The 17,199-nt window shown below is 49.3% G+C and overlaps 1 pseudogene; it reads right to left on the reverse strand.

Annotated features, from left to right (window-relative positions):
- LOC143388899 (protein-tyrosine kinase 2-beta-like) overlaps positions 1 to 17,199 on the reverse strand; it is a 53,716-nt pseudogene that overhangs the window by 9,893 nt on the left and 26,624 nt on the right.

Below are 17,199 nucleotides of genomic sequence, written 5' to 3' on the forward strand. Positions count from 1 at the left end.
CCTGGTGGAGCATCATGGCCTCTCATCTGCCTAACACTCCCCTAGTGGTATTCTGCACACACAGGGTCCATGCAGGCTGCTATTGAGACCATGACTCCTCCCTTGGGCCCTTTTCCAAACAGTTATGTTTCATAGTCATGTTACAAATTGACAGATATGATTAGCCCATGGATAAATAAATTCTCACACACATAGTTGTCCTTCCATATTCAAGGGGGATTCATTTCAGGACATCCTGAAGATATCCCAAATCTGCAGATGCTCTAGTTCCTTGAGCAAACTGGCATGGTATTTGCATGTAATGTACATATATCTCCCAGTATGCTTTAAATCATCTCTAGATTGCTTTTGCCATCTAATGTAATGTAACTACACAAATAGCTGGCATACAGTAATTTTAGGGGAATGGCAAGAAAAAGTCTGTACATATCCAGTATAAATGAGATTTATTTTCCTATGTTAATATTTTTGATTCCTGGTTGGTTGAATCCATAGATACAGAACACATGAATATGGAAAGCCAACCGTGTGTGTGTGTGTGTGTGTGTGTGTGTGTGTGTGCATGTGTGTGTATGTGTGTATGTGTAATTTTCAATAATTATATATAGTTTAATATAAAATTTAAATAACATCACTATTTTAATTATGTTTAGTTTTTAAGGACGTTGCTTCCACCTTCTGAATCAAAGCATTTTATTTTCACATAAAGGACTTATCTGGGGCTGAAGATGTGGCTCAAGTGGTGGCGCGCTTGCCTGGCATGCATGTGGCCCGGGTTCGATCCTCAGCACCACATACAAACAAAGATGTTGTGTCCACCAAAAACTAGAAAATAAATATTAAAAAATTCTCTCTCTCTCTCTCTCTCTCTCTCTCTCTCTCTCTCTCTCTCTCTCTCTCTCTTTTAAAAAAGGATTTATCTGTTGGTTCTTGGTTGGGTTTACTCAGGCATAGGGCATTTCCTTGGGAGGAGATACACAAACCTGGGGAACAGCCCCCTGTAAGGAGCATCAGTAAACTGACATTGTTGCTATTGGTTGAGATATTCCAGTTCTGAATGGCAACACTGATTAGGGGATGAAAGAGAAGGACAGAGATGAAGCTGGGCTCCCTCTTACCCAGACACAAAAGAAGGACTCAGGACAGAGGAATTCTGAGTCAGGGACCTACAGCCTTGGTGAGAGACATGGTTGGTGGTGGCAGAGGTGGAGAAGGCTCAGATGGAACCCTTCTCCCTTCACTGGCTACCCAGGTCCTGGCCAGGACCTCTGCAGGGAGCCTCAGGGATCCACTCTATTCTCTGGAGACATCATCCATCCCCAGTTCCTAGGGATTACTTCTCAGAGGCTCTGCTCAGGGTAGGAGGCCAGGGAAGTCTTGGACATGGGGAGGGAGCTACAAGCAGGTACACAAAGCAGCAGACACTGCAGACAGACAGACTAGGCTACAGGAAGGTCTGCTTAGCTGAGGACAGTCTGGCAGGACTGAGTTTCTATTCTTTTGATGTGAGTTCAAGTTCACATCAAAGAGCCAAACAAAGAAACAAAGAAGAGTCAACCCAGCTATCTTTATCATCTGAGCAGATGACTGCTACTCCTTAATGGCACAGGAATGGAATTTCAAGAAACACCTGACAAGGGATGGGCCTGGCCATTCCAAGCCCCCTGGTTACACATTTACCTGGAACTGTAGTTTGAGAGCGAGCAGGTTGGTTTGTGGAGGGGGTCTAAACAGCAAGAGGTCTTTGGATGGGCTGGGCTGGAAAACAGGATATAGAGCAGTGTCAGTTGCATTTCTCCCATTAATAAATGAGTTGGCCCACTAAGGGGAGCATCAGGTTGAATGTAGCTCAGCCTTATTCACAATGAAGGAGCAATAGTGGACAAGGTTATCATTAAAATAATTTTGCATCCACTTCTGAGCACCAGTTACATGCTGAGAGATGGGAAGTCACAGGGGCTGGCCTCTGCCACCTGGGCTACGGCTAATTGGGGGTTTAATGACCTCTGTGTGTGCAGCCTCCCTGTATGTGGGAGTGCCTGACAAAACAGCCATGGATAGCCACATTCAAAGCAGGAGGTCACTGAGGGCTCAGGGACTCACAGAAACTTCATGGAGATAAAAGCTGCATTGGGCCCTAGGGAAAGGGCAGCAGATGCCTGGCAGGAGGAACAATGAGAAAAGACCTTGGTCCACATTATGCATTATTATAGACTGAATGTTTGTGTTCCCCTCAGTTCATATGTTGAAGTCCTGTACCCCAGTGTGATGGTTTAGGAGGCAGAGATTTTGGGAGGTGATTAGTGTTCAATGAGTTCATGAGGATAGGGCCCCATAAAGGGATTAGTGCCCTTATAAGAAGAGGAAGAGAGACCAGAGGTTTCTTCTTTCCACCAGGTGAGGACACATTAGGAAGGTGGCTATCTGAAAGCTAGGAAGGGGCCCTCACCAGATACCAAAGTTGCTAGAGCCTGGCCTTGGAATTCCAGCCTCCAGAAGAGACATAAGTGAATGATTTAAGCCACTCATTCTGTAGGATTTTTTTAGGGCAGCTCTAGCTGACAAATACAGGCATGGTCTCTGGACCCCTCCCCCACCTGATGGTGGAACAGCTGGGCTCTGGCTCCTGAGCCCAAGGCTGTCATGGAGAGCATGGACAGAGAATGGACTTTGGGGACTTAGGATAGTCTCCATCCATGTATCCTCAGGGAGAGCTAACTTAGCCCTAGGAAACTCTCAGAAGAAAAGTGCCCAGGTTCCCAAGGGAAAGTTCTGAGAAATGACTTTTCCACAAGGTGTCTGCTGTCTCAGATGACACCTGCCAGGGCATGAAGATGACAAGGGGTGATTGATAAGTAGCTGAGTTGCAGAACTGAGAGAGGATTGTAGGAAAGCATCCTGCTTCCATTGAACAGGCAGTGGGTCACACAGGCACTGGCTCTGTTGTGGCTCATGGAACTAATAGCAAGGCCAGGGGTGGCTTACCTTGGGTGGGGGTTCCTGGGAAGCAATGGGCTCCAGTATTTTAGATGAGCATTCCGTTCTTGCTCTATGGCAATGTCCTTCTCCATCTGATAAATGTCACTGCCAAGGCAGCAGGTCAGACAGGGTGAGAGGGCCAAAGCGAGTCACTCCTCTCTATGACATTGAAACTAGGAGAGGCCTGGATAAGGGCCTTGATCCCATTTTCATTTGTTTTTTCTGAAGAGTGACCTGGGGGACCCCTCTGAGACAGGCTGGGGTATGGATCCTGAGGGCACCCTGCACCAAGTTGGGAGGACCACAGGGATGGGTCCAAGGTGGGAGGAGGTCCCTGGAGAGCCAGACTTAACCCAACAGGGCAGCAGAAGCCTGCTATATCCCCAGCTCCCCACACTTCCTGCTTTTCTGTGACTGCTATTGGTGCCAACCCTGTTTAGATTTCCAGTGTCCCAGTCAACTTCATGATGAAGGCCTGGGTTTGACTTGTCATTAAACAATTCACCATCTGGTTTCTGATGTGAGCAAATGGGCTGTGGATTCATCTCCCCCAACCCTCACCTGTTAGCCGTGCTAGTGCCCCTCACCTTTCTGCCCCAATTCAGTGCTTCTCAACCTGGGCATCACAGACCCCAGAGGCCTCTGTAATTACTGCAGAGGCTCCATCAATCCATACTTTCAAATGGGTATGAGTGTTATGTACTTTTGTTTTTATTTTATTTTTCTTTAAAGAGAGAGAGAGAGAGAGAAAAATTTATATATATATATATATTTAGTTTTTGGCAGACACAAAATCTTTGTTTGTATGTGGTGCTGAGGGTCGAACCCGGGCCGCACGCATGCCAGGTGAGCGCGCTACCTCTTGAGCCACATCCCCAGCCCCAGAGTGTTATGTACTTTTGAATACTGCCTGGTACTTTGTTTTCAAACACAATGTATTTTGCCAATCAAAGGATTCTAAAATTACGATTACATGGAAGAATTCTCCAAATTTGACCTCTAAAACAGCCCTTCCTACCCCTACAAGATTGGGAAACAATAATCAAAACCTTTATTTCCCCTAAAGAAGGGACTGTGAACTGAGGGAGGCAGCTGGGGTCCTTTGGGTCTTTGAGTATCCTTCCTTTGCATCAGAGAAGCCTGCTTTAAACTGCATCATGGTGGGGGGGTGGCTGGCCCATTGCCTCCAAAGGAGACACCTCTCATCTTAGGCACCCCATCATGCTCCCCTGGTTCTCCAGATCCCATAATGGATTAAGACCACACCGTCCTCACTCAGAACTTCTGCTCTCTCAAAGTACAGCTTTCAATACATTTCTCCTAGAACTCCCTGGCTTCTTCAATCTTCCTTGTGAGGGACAATGCAGATGAATTAATCAGGACAGCCAATGAAGGAGGAAAATAATTTTTATTTTGAGACAAGTCTTGCTAAGTTGCTTAGAGTCTCACTAATTTCTGAGGCAGTCCTTGAACCTGCAATCCTCCTGCCTCAGTCTCCCAAGTCACGGGGATTACAGGCATGCAATACCACACCCAGCCAAAGAGGATTACAGGTGTGCAATACCACACCCATCCAGAGAAGCTTTTTAAGCTAGAGGTTTTGCAGACTATGTTGGGGACCCTGCCCCACAAATAAATGCACGGTCATCCCTGCTGCCCCCTGCCTGGGCATTCCCAGCCTCCTCCTTGGTTGCCTTCAACCAGCCAGTTTGTAGAGGTAATTTTCTTGCCCTCACTAAAATTTGCTAATATGTTTATATGATATCAATGAGTAGTATTAACAACATGTTAATGTTGTTAAAGGTCAACTAAGCAAGAGATCTCCTAAAACAGAGGTCAGCAAACCATGGTCAAAGGCCACATGTGGTCTCCCACTTATTTTTCTATGGCTTCAAATTAAAAATGGTTATCACATTTTTTAATAATTAAAAAAATAAAAATAAAATGATATTGTATGCCACATAAAAATTATGGTATTGAAATTCTTATTGAACCCAGCTACCCCCATTCATTCACTACTGCCTATGACTGTTTTTAAGCTGTGGAGGCAGAGATGAGAAGACTGGACAGAAGCCCCAAAGATTCACTATCTGGTCCTTTACAGAGAAGGTCAGCTGACTTCCTTGCTAAAGTATGCCTAATGAAGGGGACCACCCTTGGGAGCACTGATGGCAGGCATTCCACCAAGCAAACTGGGACTCCTGGACCTCTGAAATGGAAACACCCTTTACCTGTGACCTTCCAGTAAGAGGGGAACAAGTGTCTTGGCACTGAGAAAGATAAGGCTTCAGACTCCGAACCCCACTCAGGAGACAGGTGTTTTCCAGCCAAACTCTGCAGACAATAGGTGTCTGGGTCATCTTTTTTTTTTTTTTTTTGGTACCAGGGATTGAACCCAAGGGGTGCTTAACCAATGAGCAACATCCCCAGATATTTTTTATATTTTATTTTGAAATGGAGTCTCACCTAAGTTGCTTAGAGCCTCTCTAAGTTACTGAGTCTGGCTTTGAATTTGTATTCCTCCTGCCTCAGTCTCCCAAGCTGCTGAGATACAGGTGTGTGCCACCAGGTCTGGCTGCACTGGACATTTTTTTATTCCAATAGAGAAAATACCTTCTAGGCACAGCATGAGCAAGGCACAGGGCTGGGTTGGAGATGCCCTGATGAGCAAGGCCTCCCCAGGCTCACCTTGTCTCTGAACTAGTATCTGACAGTGAACCTGGCCTCAGCCTTTCAGCCCCTGACAGAGCTGCTTCTGTACCGAGTGCCCAATGCTCATCATGCCTCTGCCAAGGACCAACTCATTCTGTGTGGTCATGTGGCTCAGAGATGATCAGAAGGGAGGTCTGGGTACACGTCCTGACCCTCCTGTCACTGCCTTGGGCAAGTCACTGACTTTGAACCTGAACTCTTCCATTCAGCAGATGGGAATGGGGCCACCTGCTGCATAGGCCTGAGGAGCACCTGAGTGCACTGACTTAGCTGTAAACCTCTCAGTGCCACCGGCAGCAGCTTGCCTCTGGGGCAACCCAGCCAATGTCCCCCACTCCAGCTCCCCAGCCCATGCTCACCTGAGGCTGCACACGAGCTCCGTGAAGTGAGTCCAGACACTGGGGTCATAGTCCCAGCAGCAAGTCATGAGGGTGTAAAAAACAGGTGGACAGAGGTCAGGCTTGGGGAGCCGGTCCCCTTTCTCCAGCACCCCAATGACATCCTTGTTTTCCAGCCATAAGAAAGGCTGCTTCCCAAAGCTTAGGATCTCCCACATGCACATAGCTTAGGGAAGAGGTGAAAGGTCAGGCACCCTGCTGGGAAGTGGGCACCCCGGGGACACTATGGCCATTAGCATTTGGCCCCAGCAGGGAGCGTCTGTGTTATTTTGCAACTCCCTCTATGGCCACTGGGGTCTTACCCACCATGGTGGTCCACTCAAGGGACCAATAACCTACATCTGTGGTACATGAACCAGGGCTTCCCCTTCCTGACTCTCTCAACATGGAGCTGGCTGGATTCTGTAGGTTCAGGAGGTGGCCCATGTTGGAAACACCAGATCCTTCTTGGGAAGGTTAGGAGCTACAATAATAGGGCAGGCACCACCTCTTGCAGCCTGTATGATCATGGGCAAGCCCCTTAATGGTCTGAGCCTCAGTTTTCTTACTTGGAAAATGGGGGTAACAATGATGAGGTTTATAGTCAGCTGTGGGAGAACTGGCAGGTAACCTGAAGTGCTGTGTTTGGTGAGGTTGCCAATTCACACCCAGCTAGGCACTCTCCACTCCCTGCTTCTCCTTTCATGAAAAACCTGAGTTTTGTGTTTGAATCTCCCCTCCAAGTCATCCCCATATTTGTCCTCAGAGCTGGTTGGTGGGGTCCATGCTTATCAGAGCCTTTTACAGGAGGATGAACCCAGATTTTCTAGGCCAGTCCTTGGCTCATGTCACCTATGACTCTACCACCACCTCCCCACCTCTGGGACTTCTCAGTGGCCACAGTGAAATGGGCTATTTGGGTGAAGGGATCATCCTCCTCTTGGTCAACCCGCACGGAAAATTTGAGCCCATTTCCCCACTCTCCTGAATTGCCTCATACCAAACATCCAGATGTCACTGGCTGTCATGAAGCGGCAGAATTTAATGGATTTGGGGGACATCCATTTGATGGGGAGACGAGTCACAGAGGCTTGGGGTGGGCAAAGAGGTTTACAGGTATTATTAAGGGAAGAAAGATCTAGAACTTTCCAGAAAAACAACCTACTGTCAGGAAGCTCATGGTCTGGGCTCCCCAGTTGTAGGCTCCTGAGATTTTGGTTTCAGAGACAAAGCAGGGGCTGGAAGTTCCTTCATCCTTGTAATATGTGTCATCCTGAATGTATCAAGAAAGGCCAAAGTTCCCCAGCTTCACATACTCTGGGGAGGCCACCAGGATGTTCCAGATGGTGATATCCCTAGAGAAGGATGTGGATACCAGGATGAGGCACTGCCTAGGACCCTGGGGCAGGTGGGAGAGCTGAAGGAAGGTTCCAAGCAGGTGAGTGAAGGAAGAGGTTGTATACAGTTAGCTTCCTGCGAGCTGAGTTCCAGCCTCCTAGAGGAGCTACTGGTACTGATGGCCTTGGTCCTAGCATGGCTCCCCACCCCAAACCAGTGGGCGCGTTGGCTTCTCGCAGGCAGCTCTGCTACAAAAAGTCTGCTTCTGTTGTTAAAATGCTGACATGAAAGCATGCAGGCTTAAGTTCCCCAAGGGGCCAGACCCATCATTCCACTCCCTTACCCTACAGCCACTGACATGATTTACCTGACGTTCATGCTAGGACATGAGCTTCACAAGGACAAGGTTTGTCTGTTTGGGTGACAACTTTGTCCCAGAATTTAGGACAGTGCCTGGCACCCAGGAGGAGCTCCATAATACTCACTGAATGAATGGATGCTTCCTGTGTGGCTTTGCATAGGGTCAGGCACAAGGCCACACAAGCCACGTCAGTGGTGGGGAAGCACCTGGTAAGTGCCCAGGTAGTCTCCTGGGGCTATGTTCCCATGGCAGTAGCCTTCTCTTAGGGAATGGGAACAAGGCCAGGTGGGGAAGAGATAGCTCCACAGCCCCAGGGGCTGGGGAATGAGGGTGGTGCTGGGCCTCAACCTCAGGATCTCCAGGTGCTCTATTAGCTCAGATCCTCTTCCTGGACCCCTGGCAGCTAAGTGGGCAGGCTGGAGGAGGTGAAGCTCTGAGAGGGTGGGAGGAGTTTTCCTGGCATTTCAGGGGAGGGGCAGAAGGTCTCAGCTACAGTCAGACGCTAAGCTTTGGAGTTGCTCTGGAGCTACTTCTATTGACAGTTCTCTGAGGCCCACACAACTGTTTTGGCTTTTTAGTGAGAAAACACTTTGTAGAGGTGCTCAAGTGCTCTAAGCTGCTTGGTGCAGGCCCAGGCAGGGACTCCAGCTCCTCCCTGTGGGACTCTGGCCCTGATACTCAGTTTCCTCTGTGGTTAGGGATGGGCTTCGCTTTTCTGCTGTCTCCGTGTACCCACCTGTGCACACAGCTGATGCTCTCCAGGTAGGCCATGGCTTTGCATATCTGCAGCGAATAAAGGACAAGGGTGGGCACCTTCAGGGGGTTCTTATTTCGCTCTAGATAGTGGCCCAGCTGTGGGAAGGGAGGTGCTGTCATGTCCCCAGCATGGAGCCAGGGCTGCTGGCAGCCACTGACCCTCCCCTTCCTCTGGGGCAAACCCCAAGTCAGCAAGATGTTCTGGCGACTTCCTCTATTAACAGGGCCTCTGCTTCTGCTGAGTATGGAAGGCAGGAAACTGGGAGAAGTGTCCTTTGCTCCCTTGGTGTCCCAGCTATCTTCAGGGTGCCTGGCCTGCTTCCTTCAGCTCACCTCCCCATAGAAGTACAGATCCATGATGATCCAAGTGGGCTCCTCTTCGAAGATGCAATCAGCTTCACGATTTGGGGGTGGTCGAGATTCTTCATGATCACTGAAGTGGGAGCAGGAGGTCACACAGGGGAATGGGGAAAGCGGAAGGAGAGCCCCCCCCTCTCCTCTTCCTTAGAAGGCCAGGGAGTCTGGGCCCCGCCCAGGTGTGCCTACCTGCCTCGCTCATGAACTTCTCCTTATTGTCCAGGGTGCAGTCCTTCTTGCAGGTCTTGACAGCCACATTGATTTTATCCCCTTTCTGCAACAAGAGGGTTTAGGGAAGCTTGGTCCAGCCTAGTGCTCAAAGGAAACCGTTCCCGCCCTTGCCTCAGTAGGTCCTTCCCACGGACTTTGCCAACTGCTGAGGGGCAAGGCGACCTGGCCTCTGCAGGACACACCACCCCTTCCTTCCTTCAATTTCTCTCCCCTTTCCCCTTCTCTTCCTCTTCTTCCCCTTTCTTCTGGACCAGGCTGGGTTAGACCCAGAATGAGGTTTGGAGATCAAAGAGCTCAAGCTCAGCTGTTCAGACCAAGATGCTGAGATGAGGGGCCGCGTGATCTGCCCTGGTTAGCAGGTGACCCCAGGCCTTCATGAAATGTGGGCTGGCTGGCCCTGTTCTCTCTAAACTTGGCTTCAAACTGTGCTTCCTTCCTTCCCTGCCCACACCCCAGCGCTGCCCTCCCCAGGCTTGCTGAGCATGGCCACAAAGGTGAAGCCTGTCCACCTAGAGGTGCCCCGGATGAACTTCCACTTGGCAGGGTCCACCCTCCTGCCCTCCGTGTATTCTCCTACCAAAGCCTCACCCCTACACAGGTGGACAAAGAGTCAGGAAGAGTCTGGGACTCACGTGATTTGTGTGGACCCCTTCATAGACCTCCCCAAAGAAGCCTTCTCCTAGAACACGGTTGAGAACCACATCCTCGAAGGCAATGCCATACTGTGGACCTGCACAGATGGAGAACACAGCCTCTGGGCACACAGACTAGCTGGCATCCCCTGGTGCCCCAGAACCCCATAACACCTCAGCCAAAAGGCACAGGCTGGGCTGGGAAAGGGGATCTAGAATGTTCCACTGCTCCAGATCCATGGAGGATCCATCACCCCGTTTCCTGGGTCCCAGGTTCATGTTCTTAGAACCCCCATATCCCACAGACACACAAAAGCACACAATCCATCAGGGGAGGACCACATCTCTCAACCCACAGGATCCCAGGTTGGCTGCTTCCTGAGCACACTTGGGGCAGGAGGAAGGGAGGGCAGGAAGCTCCACGGTAGTGTCCCAGGAATCCTCATCATGTCACTTCCCAGACCCCTGACTGGTCACCTTGGTGGGGTCCAGGACCTACCTCCCGGTCGTCTCAAGGTCTCGTTGGGAATCTCTGCATAGATGTCTGACTCTGGAATGACAGGAGGATGCCCAGCACATGGGTGAGATGTCTCATAAGGCAAGGAACCTGGTTGTGGCTCCCACTTGGAGCCCAGCACAGCCAGAGGTCAGGGTGCTGAAGGGGGGGGGGAAGCTGGGCAAGTCTGTGGCTCCTGTTCCAGGCTTTGGGGCAGCCACTGAGCCTGGGGTGTCTTGGCTCAAGTCTCTGTTTTGTTATCTAGGGCAAATCCATCTCCTTCAAACATGCCTACCACCCATTTAAAACCATTATGAACTGTGTGCTTGTGTCTCAAAGCCCAAACTCAAAATTTGATGGTTTTAGGATATGCAGCTTGGAGGGGCAATTAGATGAGGTCAGGGAGTGGAGCCCCCATTACAAGATTAGTGTCCTTATAAGAGGAGGAATGGCCACCAGAGTTCCTTCTTTCTGCCCCACAGGAGCACACAGTGATAAGGCAGTCACCTGAATCTGCTGGTTCCTTGACCTTGGACATGCCAGCCTCTGAAACTGTGAGAAATCAATGTCTATCTGTAGTCATGTGGTCTGTGGATTTTGTTTGGAGCCACCTCTCGTTATGACAAACTCAGTATGTGTACAGACTACTCAATATATGCTTGCTATTACAACTGGCGATATTCTAAAGCCAGCGCTGAGAAGGGATAGGAAAGGTTGTTTTCTGTAACTTGGAGGGAATGGTCAGAAGAGCAGGCAGAGGGACCAAACATGGGGAGGTGGGCACAGGCCATGGACAGGGTGGGCACAGGCCGTGGGCAGGGTGGGCAGGCTTACCTATGCTGCAGCTTTCTGAGAGGTGGGACCACCTCGCCTCTAGGTTTCTGCAGGAGGTGAGAGGGCAGGAGGCAGATAAACCCAGAGCTTGCAAAGCTCCCCCAGAGCTTTGGTCCCCCTTACCCACCGCCTGATAGCAGAAGTAGCCCACCTGGCTGCAACAAGCTGGGGCATGGCCTGGGCCTGGGATGGGGCTCAGCAGCAATCCTTCCTGGATGTCACCAGGGGGCTGCATGGAGGGCAACACACTGTGGGAAAGGCCAGGGTCTAGAGTTCTCTCAAAAATGAGGGGGTGGGGGCACCCTGCTTGTTCATCCTCCTCCCAGCACACACTGGCTGAGCTCAGGGCCCTTCCAAATCCCCACTGTACTCACAGGATGGAGATCTGGGGCAGGCTGTTTCGCATCTCACCATCTGGAGAGAGAGGACAGGAGGGTAGATCGGAGCCAGGGACACAGAGTCCAGGATGGATGGAGGGCCTGTCATTGCTCCACAAGGAGACCCCTCCCCACCTTCTGTCCCCTCTCAGCATCAGGGTGGAAGCTATGTAGGCTTTGGACCAGAATCAGAATCCTCCTTGTAGGCTTCCTGCCAGCACCCTGTGATCCATCTCAGAGCTAGTTGCTGACCCTGGTCCCAAAATGAGGAAGGTCCACCCATGTCCTAGCAATGGCTCTGATCTCCCTGGTACTACAAATACAGCACTTCCAGAAGCTGGCCTCTATGAAGCTCAGACTAGCAGGACCAGGGGTGGCTGTCCAGGACCAGGGCCTGTAGCTGGCGACCCAGGATGGCCCCACAGGAAGCACCTGCAGGGCTGTTTGAGTGCCTCCTCACACCCCTGAAGAACGCATTTGTTTCAGATGGATTGGAACTTGGTGGCTCTCATGCATCTATACTCTTCCTCCAGTGCAAAAGAAGTAATTACAAGTGTTCAAGCCAAATCCATAAATCACATGTGGTGAGAACTCTGGTTTCCTTTGATGTCCTCCTTAAGTGAATGCAATCTCAATGGCCATTGATATCCACTAAACTGATCTTGCAAATGGTTATTACATTTGAACTTTGAAGACTTAGAAACAATTTGTATTCTCTGATGGGCTTTTGTCTTTGAAATGTCCTTCCGCTTGTGATCCAAATGGAATGCCAATGTTGAACCTTTGATTCACTCACATTTGAGAAAAGGAATAAAAATAATCACATATTTTAAAGCTCAAAAAAAAAAAAGAACGCATTTGTTCAAGGGCCAATGGCTCCACACCCCCCATGCCTCCACATCACCCTGCAGGCTTGGCTCAGCATGCAGCTGTCCACTGTGCCTTTTAGAGAAACTTACCTTTCTTGGGATGGATGAGGAGAGAGCCTTTATGTTTCCCCTGAAGCTGGCAGTAACCATCTTAGAGGTCAGCCATGTTCTCAGCCTCTGCCAGAGATGAGGTTTTGATGGACAAAGACTGCAGAGAAAAAGCCAGCCAAAGGTGAGACCTCAAGCCTTGGCTACACTGTACCCTCTAGTGCTGCTTGAGAGGCTGCAGGACCTTCATCTCCAACCCTGCTGCAGGACCCCCAACCCCAACCCACACTTCCTCCCATCTCTGCTGGCCTTCTCTGTTGCCACTAGTGGGTGTGCTTGTGCTCCCTCCTACTAACCACCTTGAGCTCTGGGAAGACTAGTGAGAAAGCAGGATGCCTTGTACTACGTGGGGTGCTCCCTATGTAAAGCAGAAACTGAAAAATGGAAAACAGAGTGGAGCAGGGACAGACTGGTGAGAGCAGAGATAGATGCTCTGCAGTTGGAGGTCTCTGATTCTTCCACCATGAAATCCCCTCATCCCTGGGATCTTGACCTATAAGTCATTTTTACTTGGTCAATATTAGACCCTACTTCTTTCCTGACATTAAAATAAAAATACAAACCATCATCCCAGCACCTTGTTAGGGCATGGGTGCAGTTTTCTTAACAAGATCCTCAAAGCCACTGAAGCCCTGGCTGCCTGCTTGTCACAGTCATGTCGACCCAAGGGCATCCTAACCCAAAGTGATACCCCTGAAGAGACTCCAGGTGTCCAGAGAGGCTTACCTGGGGTGCGCCTTCAATACCCAGCTGCAGGACAGCCTGGCCCTCCTCCAGTGGGAGGCACCTGATGGACCTGATCTTCTTGAACTCAGCCAGGCAGGTGGGCTGTGGAGAAGAAGGGGGCCTTAAGAGCATCCCATTGCTGGGATCAGGCAATACAGATGGGTCAGTAGGGGGAAGGAGGAGCGACTGGGAGTCTCTCTGCAGATGAAGGGAGAAAGTCTGGAAGGATCATCAAGTCCAAGCCCCTCACCTTACAGAAGAGAAAATGGGGTGTGGAGAAAGGCAGGACTTGCCCAAGGTTATACGTCAAGGTGGCAGTAGAATCAGAACTGGACCCAGAACTGCCTCCCTTTGCCACTTACAGAGCTACTCTTCTCTCTGTACCAGGAGAATGTCAAGCATGTCCTTTTCTCTCTCTCTGCACCTATGTCTGCAATAAGGAGCCATCTGCTCAAGCTGCCATCCCCAAACACTGTCCACAGAGCTCACGCCAAGGGTGTGGCTCTCTGCTCTCAGGAATGGGGGAAGATGAATGATTGGGCAGACAGAGAAGGAGTCGGAAATCTAAGACCTAGAGCCAGGGGCTGGCATGGCCTCAGTGCTCTCTACCTTTGCATCTTGACTTGTCAGCTGGCGGATGCCTTTGGGGCCAATGGCCAGGTCCACTGTAATGTTCCACCCTTGCTGTAATAGAGGAGAGAGAGGACTGTTATCTCTTTTCTGCCACCTGGTGTGTTGACACTCTAAGAAAGCCTCATGAAGCTAGACAGGGACCACTGTCTCTACAGCTCACCCCTCTGGATAACTGCCCACCTGCCCACCTCCCACAGCTGGAGGCCAACATTCAGCTCCCTGCTTGGCACATGGATTAACATGAGTTCCGCCACAGGCAGGTAACAGCAAAGCCCTGCTGTCTGAACACTGTTCCTGGCCCCAAATGGCTCCCTGGCCCCCTAGCCTGCCAGGCCCAGAACCCAGGCCCAGAGAGAATAAGGAGGGTGGTCATTACAACAAGTTCACAGCGATAGGTCTCCTGATCGATGTTGGCAAAGCCCGCCAGGGTATTGAAAAACTTCATGACACACTTCTCCTGGTGTGAGGCGTACTGCTGAAAGGTCTGCTGGATCATCTTCCAGAACTGCTTACGCTGGGGAAAGGTTGGCAATGATGAGCCAGGCCCTGCCCCTCCTGGCACCTGTCCTTCCACTAGGTCTCACTGGGAGGATGCCCATGCTGGAATATGCCCCCAGGGCTCCTGCCGTGAAAGCAACACTGACCTGTTCCTCAAAACACACTCAGTGGTCTCAGGCAGGGCCCACCCTAACCCTGAGTGGGAGGCAGCGAAGTCAGCCTCCCAGGGCTCAGACTGCCTCTTGGGAGGCTAGAGCCAAGTGCAGCCCGTCCTGATTCTCCACCACAGAAGTGGCCCACTGGGGGCATTTGGCTGTCCAATGTCCTGGCTCAAGACAGCACAGATGCCCCAGCTTCTTTGAGGATCCCCAGCCCAATCCTTGTAGTTCTAGCCCAGGGGATCTGCACAAAGAAGGGTTTTCTGGGCCCCTCACCCTTTGATTTTCTCACCTTTAAATTCTCCTGCATCTGCTTTGGGAAAAACAGGTCGAGTCCCACTTCCTTTCTGAAAACAGGGAAATAGAAGCAGCATTTGACTCTCCTTCTCTCCAGCTCAGGACTTCTGGCTAGTCGGGAGGAGGTACCAGGGCTTGGGGACAAAGAGAAAGGCCCTGACTACCCCGCTCTGGTCCAGGGCTGAGTGGGAAAGGAGGCTCTGGAAGGAAGGAAAGGAGGCAGGTCAGGAGGCAGCCCTGCACTTACTCCAAGAGCTGGAAGCTGGACTTCTTGTCAAGGGCGTTGTGAAGAACTGCCTGGAGAGAAAGGAGTTACAGAGGGGAGACTCGGTAACTAGAGAAGAAGGCCATCAGGGCTGTAAAATAAAATAAAATAAAATAAAATAAAATAAAAGGGCACTCATGCCCAGGATTTGGCCTGGAGGCCCTTCCCCTGCCAGAGGTGGGATTTGCGGAGAGGGAGCAAGGTGGCTGGGGGGTAAAATTGGATCTTCAGAAAACAGTGAGGACTAGGAAATCCCCCAGACTTTGTTCCCAGAAAGGCAACATCCTCATGCTCTGGGAGACCCAGTTCCTGGGCTGTGGGCTCTGAGGCTGAGGAAGAAGATGGCGGCCAAGCCCAGGAGGCCAGGAACACCACCTGCACCTTCAGGTCCTGGGTTCCTGGGCACTTTCTTTTTTGCCTATTTGCTATCTCTGAAATGTGTACATATGTTTGTGTGTTCACCTAAACAATAATTAAATGAACATGTTAAAATTTTTGAATTTGTAAAAGAAAATATAAATAATTCATAATCCTACCACCAGAGGTGGCATCAATTAATATATGACACATCTTCTTCAAGTCTCATTTCTCCTAAAAATATATGCATTCATGAAAACTTGTATGTACGGTCAGATGCCACGTAATGACCTTTTGGTCAACAATGGACCACACATATCATGGTGGTCTCATAAGATTATATCACCTAGAGTCATAGCTGTCTTTGTTTGTGTAAATGGACTCTATTGTGTTAATGTGACAATGAAGTTACCTAATGATGCATTTATCAGAATGTATCTCCATTAGTAACTGATGCATGACTGACATATTTATTTGTAGCAATGGTAGTTTCAGCTGAGACCAAATAGCCAATGTCCCTGCATATGCCAGCCTCCCTTCCCTGTCAGGATTGCTGTGTCTAGTCATTTCACTGACTATTTCAGACACTGTCCAATCTTACATTAAAGTAACTGATGCTTGCAATCCCAGTGATTTGGGAGGCTGAGACAGGGGAGCCTCAAGTTAGAGGCCAGCCTCAGCAACTTAGTGAGATCCAAAATTAAAAATAAAAAGGGCTGAGGATGTAGCTCAGTGATAAAGCACCCTTAGGTTAAATCCCTAGTACCAAGAAGAAAAAAATAATAACTCAGTAATCCTTTAAGCCAGGTGTCCTATAGACATCTGAGACCAGTTTTGTGCTACTAATACTATAAGCAGAGAGAATCAAGTAACTTATGACCCCGAAGCAATGAGCTCAGACTGCTCACCCTGTTTAGAAAATAGGAAGGTTGGATCCTCACCTCAAACTATTATCTAGAATATTTATTTTCTAAATATAGATAAATATAGATATAGATTAAACATAGATAAATATAAGCAATAAAACCATTATAAAGCTAGAAAAAGAAATCTAGGAAAATATTTTCATATCACAGGGTCAAGAACATCTAAAGCATGAAATTATAGAAAAAACCTCCAATAGGAGCATAAAAATACAATATTATGTCCTGAACAATTTTTAATAAATGGTGTCTTTGAATATATTGTCAAGCAACATAAGTAGCTGTCATTCACAAGAAAATAAGCATGCTGGGAGACACGGGGATGGAGCTACCCAGTGAATGGAGGCCACTGAACTCCAGGCACAGTAAGACAGAGGGTCTTCTTACCTGGGGAAAACTGAGTCTGTTTAAGATGCCACAGGGGGACAAATCATTTGGTTCCTCAAACTTATTTCTAGCATATAGGCCATGAGTTTCACATTTTAACTTAGAGCAGGAGATTTAGATTAAATAATATAGTTGGCATTTGTAAAGCATCTTCACTAGATCAATAAAACATCAGTTAGGCTGCACTTCAACTATATGATATTCTGCAAAAGGCAAAACAAGGTGACAATTTAAAGCCCAGAAGTTGCGGGGAGTAAGTGGGAGGGAGGGATGAAGAGGGGGGACATGCAGCATTTTGGGGGCAGTGAAACTAGCCCATATGATATTATAGTTGTGGATGCAAGCATTTGTCCAAACCCCGAGAATGTGCACCTCCAGGAGAGAAGCTTCATGTGCACTGTGGCATTTGGGTGATAATGATGCATCAATCGGAGCAATTGCTCCACACTCGCAGAGTGGCAATGATGGAGCACTGTGCGGGTATGGGAGAGAAGGCACAAGAGAACTCTGTGCCATCTGCTCAGTTTT

The sequence above is a fragment of the Callospermophilus lateralis genome, unplaced genomic scaffold, assembly GCF_048772815.1.
Source record: "Callospermophilus lateralis isolate mCalLat2 unplaced genomic scaffold, mCalLat2.hap1 Scaffold_45, whole genome shotgun sequence".
In the NCBI taxonomy this organism is placed as follows: Eukaryota; Metazoa; Chordata; class Mammalia; order Rodentia; family Sciuridae; genus Callospermophilus; species Callospermophilus lateralis.